General features: G+C 35.2%; 1 pseudogene across 8 annotated transcripts; it reads left to right on the top strand.

Moving 5' to 3' along the window:
* Window positions 1-237: 237 nt before the first annotated feature.
* LOC149251833 (protein ELF4-LIKE 2 pseudogene) lies at window positions 238-3,399 on the top strand (annotated as a pseudogene). Of its 8 annotated transcripts, none has more exons than XR_016266915.1 (3): window positions 238-520; window positions 952-1,014; window positions 2,581-3,399. The product of XR_016266915.1 is annotated as a protein ELF4-LIKE 2 pseudogene, transcript variant X5 (transcript). The 8 variants fall into 8 exon arrangements; XR_016266918.1 differs by having other exon boundaries at window positions 945-969; XR_016266913.1 differs by having other exon boundaries at window positions 945-1,014.
* Window positions 3,400-8,494: the final 5,095 nt, after the last annotated feature.

Here is an 8,494-nt window from a genome sequence, read left to right as displayed (position 1 = left end):
ATTCCTTAAAGCATAAAGGCAGGTTGGCCAGGTCTGTTCCTAAAAGCATAAAGGTAGGTTGGGCAGGTTTGTTTCCGAGCCTCGAGATTTCTCGAGCTTACCTGCCACTTCAGGGTCTAGACAGTCGCCAGGTAGACATTTAGATATTTTTTTTTACCATTTAGATATTTTTTTTTTCACCCATTTTCACTTCGGGGGATAATTGTAGGAAGCATAAATGGCCAAACTGTGTTGTGTCTTTTCTGTACCAGTTTCCACAGAATTGACGAATTGGGTTTTTCCTGCCACTATTTCTATCCTACCCCAGCATTTTACGTCGCTATCCCGGTGCAAAACTCGTGCAGCATTGTGATTTCTGATCCTCAGACTTGAAACCCACAACAGAAAAAATGTAAGGCGGTATTTTATTTGGGTTGGGAAGGGGGTAATAAGACGCTGGAACAACACCCAAATGCTCAGAATTTAGATTATGAAACAAATCTGAGGTGCCCAAGAAGGGACAGCCTTCAATCTCTTTCAGGTATGCGCTACGTTTCACGATATTCTCACATCCACTGAACTTTATCTGTAACCATTTCTTGATACTTATTCCCCTTCATTCGCCCACTTGGATTTTGTAAAGTCTAATGTAAGCCTTTAGGATTCACCTTTTTCGGTGGTTTTTTCGCCCTTTTTGGATGTCTCTGGTTCCTCTTTCACTGTATTTAAATGCGACCGATACGAAGTAGAATTCGACAGGTGTGCTGATGATGAGTGCGGATTTTGTTGTGTCTGGATTGCTTCAAATAGGAATGGTATCTGCCATTTTTTTTTCTTTAATAAAGTAAATTTAATCTCTGGCAGGATTATATTCCTTTTTCGGTTGCCTTGTTTTTAATTCTGTGAATATCTGGTGGTTTTTAATGAAGGAGGATTGAGATACATGTCTGTTTGTCCATTGGAAGGCTGCAGGGATTAGGGGGGCAAGGGGTAAGGCATTCTTTCTCGTGCAAAAGCTATGCTTGATTAATTGCGGTATTCCCTTCTCTTTGCTTTTCTGCATTTGTATGGGTTTAGTTTGTGTCTGTATTTTGATTTTCTGTGGTATTAATGGACTCCATTGACTGAGAATGAGAAGGGAAGTTTCAGCGTATTACTGAAGCGGAACGCATCCATAAGTTCTATTTGGGAATTGGTTCTGCGAAGCTTCTCTCTCTCTGGGGAAGAGATGTTATAACATTTGATCAAATAGTAGAAGAATAAAAATACTAACTGAAATTTTTCTGACTTTAAAGAGCCAACAATTGGCCATGTTCACAGTTCGAACAGTATCAAGGACGACAAATTATGGAAAGGAAGGAACGAAAATATTTTTTTCTGAAACGAATAATTCTGACTTTAACTACTAGAAAAAATTGTATCACTGTCACTTTTGTCGGAAGGCACCCTGTTTTGCCTGTATTTATAGTTTTTGTATCACTGTCACTTTTGTTGGAAGGCACTCTGTTGTGCCTGTATTTATAATTTTTGTTTCCTCACAATTTTCTGAAGGTTGTCAATGTAAAAAACATCATCGAAACAAGTTTTTTTTATCTCCAACGCATGATTCTGTATTTCAGAAATAATTCTAAATTCTAATACATGAATCAGAATTTTGTTTTCCTTTTGTCAGTAATTAATTTTACTCTGGGATAGTCAGAACTGCATATACCATAAACAAAAGTATGTACCTCAACAAATGGTTTACCTTCCCCGGCATCTGGTTCTGTTAATTGCACAAATGGCTTTCTTTGTATTCTCAGATTCTGTTAATTTCACAGGCTAAGAGTGGATCACCAAGGGGGCATTTTCAATATCTGTCTGACTAGGCTCCTACAATTAAAAGTACTAGATGTAAATCCTTGCCCTCCCCACAACAACATACACCAGGAATCGAAAAGGTGTGAATCGAAAAGGTGTGCAGTATTTTTTCCAACCATTATAACCAACATGAAGGTGTGAATCGAAAAGGTGTGCAGTATTTTTTCCAACCATTATAACCAACATGGTTAATGAACTGCTAATAAGAAATTAGTAACAATAATAATATGCAAAATTTTAATGTTATGGCCAAGCCATACATCAAATTATCAAATTGAATTGATCAGATTGGTCTATGAGACCCCTGGTTTGTGGAGACCCCTGGTTTGTGGAAAAGTTGAGTTCAAAAACTTGTTTGTCGAAAAGTTGAGAAAACTTTTGTTTGTAGAATAGATAACCTTTGTTTGTGGAATAGACAACCTTTGTGTGGAATAAGGCACTAATACCCTCATAGGGCCCAAGAGAACTACTTGATCTATCTGACTGGATGCTTGGAAGGAAAAGAACTTAAAAGGTTTGCTACATGTATCTCTTCTAATCAAAAGAATCAGAGTTTATTACCCAAAGAGTTCCTTGAGAGGCCTAATTTGTCAGTGTCAAACGGTAATCCTCATCATGATATTACATACCATGGTGGTGATCCTACTGTGTTTTTGTTCTAAACTTTTGTTGTAAGTTCTTAATGAGTCTATGCAGGATCAAACTTGTTGCTGATATACAGCCAATAATTTTGCTATGCAGGTTAAGAATTTCTCCTGTTGCATTTAAAGATGGAGGGGGATGGATATTCTTTTCCTGGGAATGGAAATCAAATCGATGCTCAGGTCTTGCAAACCTTCCAGAAAAGCCTTGGTCAGGTACAGAATATTTTAGACCAGAATCGGTTGCTTATTAAGGAGATAAATCGAAATCATGAATCCAAGATCTCAGAGAATCTAACTCGAAATGTTCCCCTAATTCGAGATCTTAACAACAATATCGCGACAGTGGTGGACCTCTATTCTGGTTTGTCCACCTCATTCACAAAGTCATTAGAAACATCTTCAGAGGGAGACTCAGCTGGGACAATCAAATCTGATGGGAGACCTGATGGTTCTTCGGGACAAAAGAGATTTCGACTTTAGTCTTCATGTTTTATGACTTTGTAACTTTTCCAATCCATTTGTATGTTGAAAACCTGCAGAAATGCTTCTGAGGCATCATTAGCAGGTTTAAGATAATATGGGTTGAATTAGAGTCTATTGGTCTGTTGGATAGGTGTTACGAACTAATATCTTTTTAAGATCCAAAAGTACTTGCAGTATAATTTTGCTGATAAGACTTTGACCTAGATTCTGGAGGGGATATTTTGGACTGTAATATGATGTATCTCAAAATTATGCTTGGATTTGATTTTTCCAAGTTTGATTGGGTAGCTTTTGGGAAGATTAATGGGTTGCTAGGTTTGTAGGTAATTCTTTAACTCTTCATGAAGGCAGAAGGGTTCAGGCACTCGACTTTGTGAGGGAGTAAAATCTGATTCACTAATTAATGTTCTTGTGATTGCAAGTTGATGCGTTATTGCTTGCTAAATCTGGATTGAATGAGAAGTTGTTAAGACTATCCAAACATTTGAAGTTATTTTGAACTGGAGCATGTGTTAACTGTATATTATAAGTCTATTTGTTGACAAGGTTTCAGATAAACAGAGACTTGTACTATTAAAGGGATTGTAATGACGAACAATCTTAGGTATAGACTTGTGTTTAAGAGTTTGTTTCTGAAAACCACCTAGTCATGTGTTTAGCTATCATGTTAAATACATGTAACTTGATTTTTACAATTTCCTTCTTTAGTAATTTTATTCAATAAACATATGCAGGGGCATAATTGTTGTTCACATATTTGTTGTTCACATATTCTTTGTTTGTTTTTTAAAACTCGGAATTTATCTTCTTTTCGTTGTTCACATATTTGTTGTTCACATATTCTTTGTTTGTTTTTTAAAACTCGGAATTTATCTTCTTTTCAAAAGAAAACCTTATAGGGAAACCTTCCCCATATGCTATAGGGTTACTTACAAACTACTCTATCTTGAATATTTTTGTGATTTTGTGATGAGATGGAAAGATAAACCCTTACATCTTGGAGTGAACCAGTGTTGCGGGGGAGCAACCCCCCCTTTCGATCCCGCTCCCAATCCGCGCTCCAGGCAGGAGCGACTCAGGAGCAGGTCGGGAGCGCACTCCCTAAAAAAATTTGCACTTCCTGCCTTTTTGGGAGCATTTACCCTTTTTTGCAATTTTTTTTTGCAGTAATGTTCCAAATGCAATTTTTTCAAAGAAAGAAATAAGTTTTGAGTGGGGCAACTTAATGATCACGCCTATGGCCCTAATATTGATATGCGATTCATGGTAATGTTAAATTCTTAAAGTAAAAGTGAGAGAATGTCACTTTTACTTAAATTTTTAACATTACCATGAAATGACTTGGGGTGTTTGAGAGTGGTTCCGACCTCATTGGATTTCATATGGAGAAAGTAGAATTTTAGATTTCATTCAAAATCCAGCAGACTTATCAATTTTTCAGGATTTCAGGATTGGGGTTGCAATGTTTCCATTGAATTTTGTCATGTATTAGGGTTTGGAACTCATATTTAATCAAGAGCACCAATCCCTCTATGTACCTTGATGTTAGTGACATTGGTTGTCGAACTCCTCTATCACGACCCTCCTAAAAATGTACACATCACTCAAGCAAAATCTTGACTTGGCATGCTATGCTTTTTCTATCTTATGTTAATGTTTAGAGGGTGATATTAATGACAAAGATCCCTATACAGATACAGAGGTAATGACAAAGATACCTCTAGATATTAATGCTTAGAGGGTGATATTCATGACAAAGATCTTGATTTTCCAACAAGACTAAAAAATTAGACATTTCTCGTGGTGGAAGAGGCCCAAGCATAAGAAATAGATAATAGATGTACTTGTCTTTTATAGTTTCTAGTAGTTTTTATAAATATTGACTCTTTCATATTTATTATGATATTTTTTTTAACAATATATAACAATTTAAGTTTGAAGTTGGCAATTATAATTCATTAGTAATGAATTATGAATATGATGCTTCATGAAAGTTGAAAGTTGTTTCGTTTCATTTCATTTTATAACATTTCATTTCATGTTAGATATTATTTGTTTTAATGGTTACACTTAGCTTACAAGTACAACTTTGGTGATCAATGATGATAAATGCTATATATTGAATTTTGAAAGCTTGAAACTTTCAGATTGATGAATCATGAGACTCAATATGTTGGACATGGTTGATGAAGATTATAACTTCTAGATGATTGTTGTTATATGGTTCAATCTATGTTTTTTATATCTAATTCATCATTCTACATGCTTTTGTTGACACATATGTATCAAAATATAAAAAATATATATATTATATAAAAAATGCTCCGGGATTCGCTCCCAAACCGAGAGCTTATGAAAATGTCGCTCCCACACCCGTTTTCGCTCCCGCTCCTCGTTTTCGCTCCCGCTCCCAAGTAACACTGGAGTGAACAATACTATATGTACATTTAGGAGTGAACAATACTATATGTACATCTAACAAATCCTCGATGGCCTAATAGAAGGATAAATCCACATCTTGGAGTGAACAATACTATATGTACATCTAACAAATCCTCGATGGCCTAATAGAAGGATAAATCCAAAGCATTCAAAGAAGCAACATCCCCAACATAACAAGCAAAGCAAGGTCTCTAACTTTCTCATTTAGCTTTTATTACCAATGGTGATAAAGGACCAAAATAAAAAAGTGATAAAGGACCAAAATAAAAAAGTGAGAAAATTAACAAACATTGCAATTTATGTGGGCAAGATAATTATTTAGAGTATAAATGTTTTAAAGAGATCCTTAAAAGCAATAATGAAGACAACATCGACTTTGATTCTTCCTTTTCCAGCTCTTTCTCCCATGGACATGCACTTTTTGCTTCTAATTTTCTTTCAATGTAACATCTACTCGTTCTTCTATTGAATGGCTTATTGATTTTGGATCATCTTATCATATGGCTAAGGATAAAGCTATTTGTTTTGTCTGAATGATTTTAACACCAAACTAATATTTGTTGGTGATGATAGATCTCTTAGTATTGCAAGGTTTGGAACAATTCAAGTAGATGATGACTAAGGATAAAGCTATTTGTTTTGTTCTTAATGATTTTAACACCAAACTAATATTTGTTGGTGATGATAGATCTCTTAGTATTGCAAGGTCTGGAACAATTCAACTAGATGATGGTCATTTTAACGATGTATTATATATTCCAAGTCTCTCTTATAACCTTCTATTAGCGTATCAAATCACTCATTTAAATGGAAGTAAAACAACATATTTTTCACCTCTCTAAGTTGTCATAAGGATTAATAGGTCCTAAGCATGTCCTACCAATTAGAATTGTTGATGATATTGCAAGTCTGTCCAAATTTGACAGCTTTGGATCAACATTTTTCTAATTAGTTTCTATTGTTCATAATGGTGATTTTAGTAAACTTAACATGAGAGATTTGGGCATCTAAATTATCGCTCATTGGAGTAGCTATGTAATCAAAATATGGTGACTCTTCCTCTCATTTTTTGTAGGGATGGTGTTTAAGCTAACAATGCTTTTTGCAAACATCATCAAACAAATTTGCAAACATACCGCTTGACATATCTTAGCCCCTTTGCGACTTGTTCATGGTGATTTGTATTATGCAACTAGATCACAAAACAGACGAAAAGATTAATCAACGACTTGAAAATTAGCCTCTTTGAGGGGGCAACCTCCTTTACATCACATAAATGAACAATTCTTGGATGATACAAATGACAAGACCTTGGTATATATAGGAGTCTAAGGGGTCACAATATAATCAGAGCTTACATACCAATAATAATGTAAGGACATAACACTAACAATAGTGGGCTTCTATGGGGCAAAAAAATAACAATATGGGAGCTATATGGGCACAACAATAACAATAAGGGGGCTACACTAGCATTATAGAGAGCTAACATGTCCCGCTCCTTCAAAAAAGTATTGTCCTCAACACTTGTGTAGTTCTAGATGCATCTGTATAAAATTCTCATCCTTTCATGTAGAATTTTCAGCAGGAAAATTCTTCCACTTAATGAGATACTTTGAAATTGAACAATTATGTTGCTGTCAGGTTTTTGTTTCCATGACTGCGTCAGGCTCTAATATGATTTTTCCTTCTTCGTTAAATTCTGACAATATTATTTGAACTGAGAGCTTGTCATCGATAACCTTCTTTAAGCATGAAACATGGAAAACTTGGTGTACTTGGAAAGATGCATGCAACTCTAATTTGTATCCCATAGTACCAATCTTTTGAAACACCTTGTAATGTGATACCCCTTTGTTTTCTATGTTAGTGATTGTCTATTTTTAGATATGGATTGTTTTTAAATTGGATGGTTAAGAAGCCATGTTAGACTTGTGAAATGATGTGATCAATAAAATTATTATGATGCAATTAATAGAATATTATTAATAAATAAAATGTTGAAAATTACTCAGGAAAGAAGCACTAGAGTTAGAAGATTCTTTCCAGGTTGGAAACAGTTATTGGTGGTTGAATTTCAAGATAAATCTTCCCCTAAATATCCCCTAAAAATCCTCAATGGAAATAATGTAAAATAATGTAAATGATAATAACTATAAATAATTTTTAATTAATTAGTAATTAGGTTGAAGAGTCATGTTTAAATGAGACATGACTCTCCATTAAGAGACACCTACTTGGTATATAAGCAAGCCTCTCGTTCTCATTGTAAAATGATTCTTATTCATATATTTAATATAATATTTATATCCTCAATGGATAACTTCATATTCAAAGTCTTCTGGAGTAATTAATCTAAAAAAGGAACTTTGTTTGCTTCATTTGGTATCAGAGCAGTCGATCCTCTGGTTGTTTCACTGCTGCACAAAGTCACGCTCTTCAATCCAGACCCTTGGCCATCAACGCTTCATCAACTTTATTGGTGTTGCAGTTCAAGCGTTTCCTTACAATCGGAGTTTCTCCTTCTCGCCATCAAGGTTTTGGCTACATAGAGAGAATATATATATATATATATATATATATGAAAAAAAAACCTATATATATATTGGAAAAACATAAAAATTCAAACTATATAAAAATTAAATAAAAGTAAAAAATAATAATACAAATTATTTAAAAAAGAATCATTAAAAAAAACGCTAAAGTCAACCCTAGAAAAGAACAAAAAAAATGAGGTAGACCATCTTTTAGGGAAACTCCTATTTCCAACTCTATAGAAAAGTAAATGCGCTCTGACATGCGAGGCAAATAGCGCTCGCCCTCTGAGTGACAGCGCGTGAATCTAGATAGCAGCGTGGAGAGAGAGGGCGAGCGCTATTTGCCTTGCATGTCAGAGCGCATTTACTTTTCTATAGAGTTGGAAATAGGAGTTTCCATCTTCTAGTTGTCGGCCGACACTCGACCCCTACCAGCGACAACAACGCAGACACCTGCTCTCAATTACAATCGACGGGGCTGCGACTGTAGTCATGCCCTGTTGCACGCTGGAACACCCACGAACTTTTGTCTGCCAGCAGACAACTTCC

This window comes from Pinus tabuliformis, chromosome 7 (assembly GCF_031772625.1).
Source record: "Pinus tabuliformis cultivar Carrire ecotype Pingquan chromosome 7, CPIR1, whole genome shotgun sequence".
Taxonomy (NCBI): domain Eukaryota; kingdom Viridiplantae; phylum Streptophyta; class Pinopsida; order Pinales; family Pinaceae; genus Pinus; species Pinus tabuliformis.
Note: the sequence above shows the minus strand (reverse complement) of the source record. Positions and strands in the feature narration are given on the sequence as shown.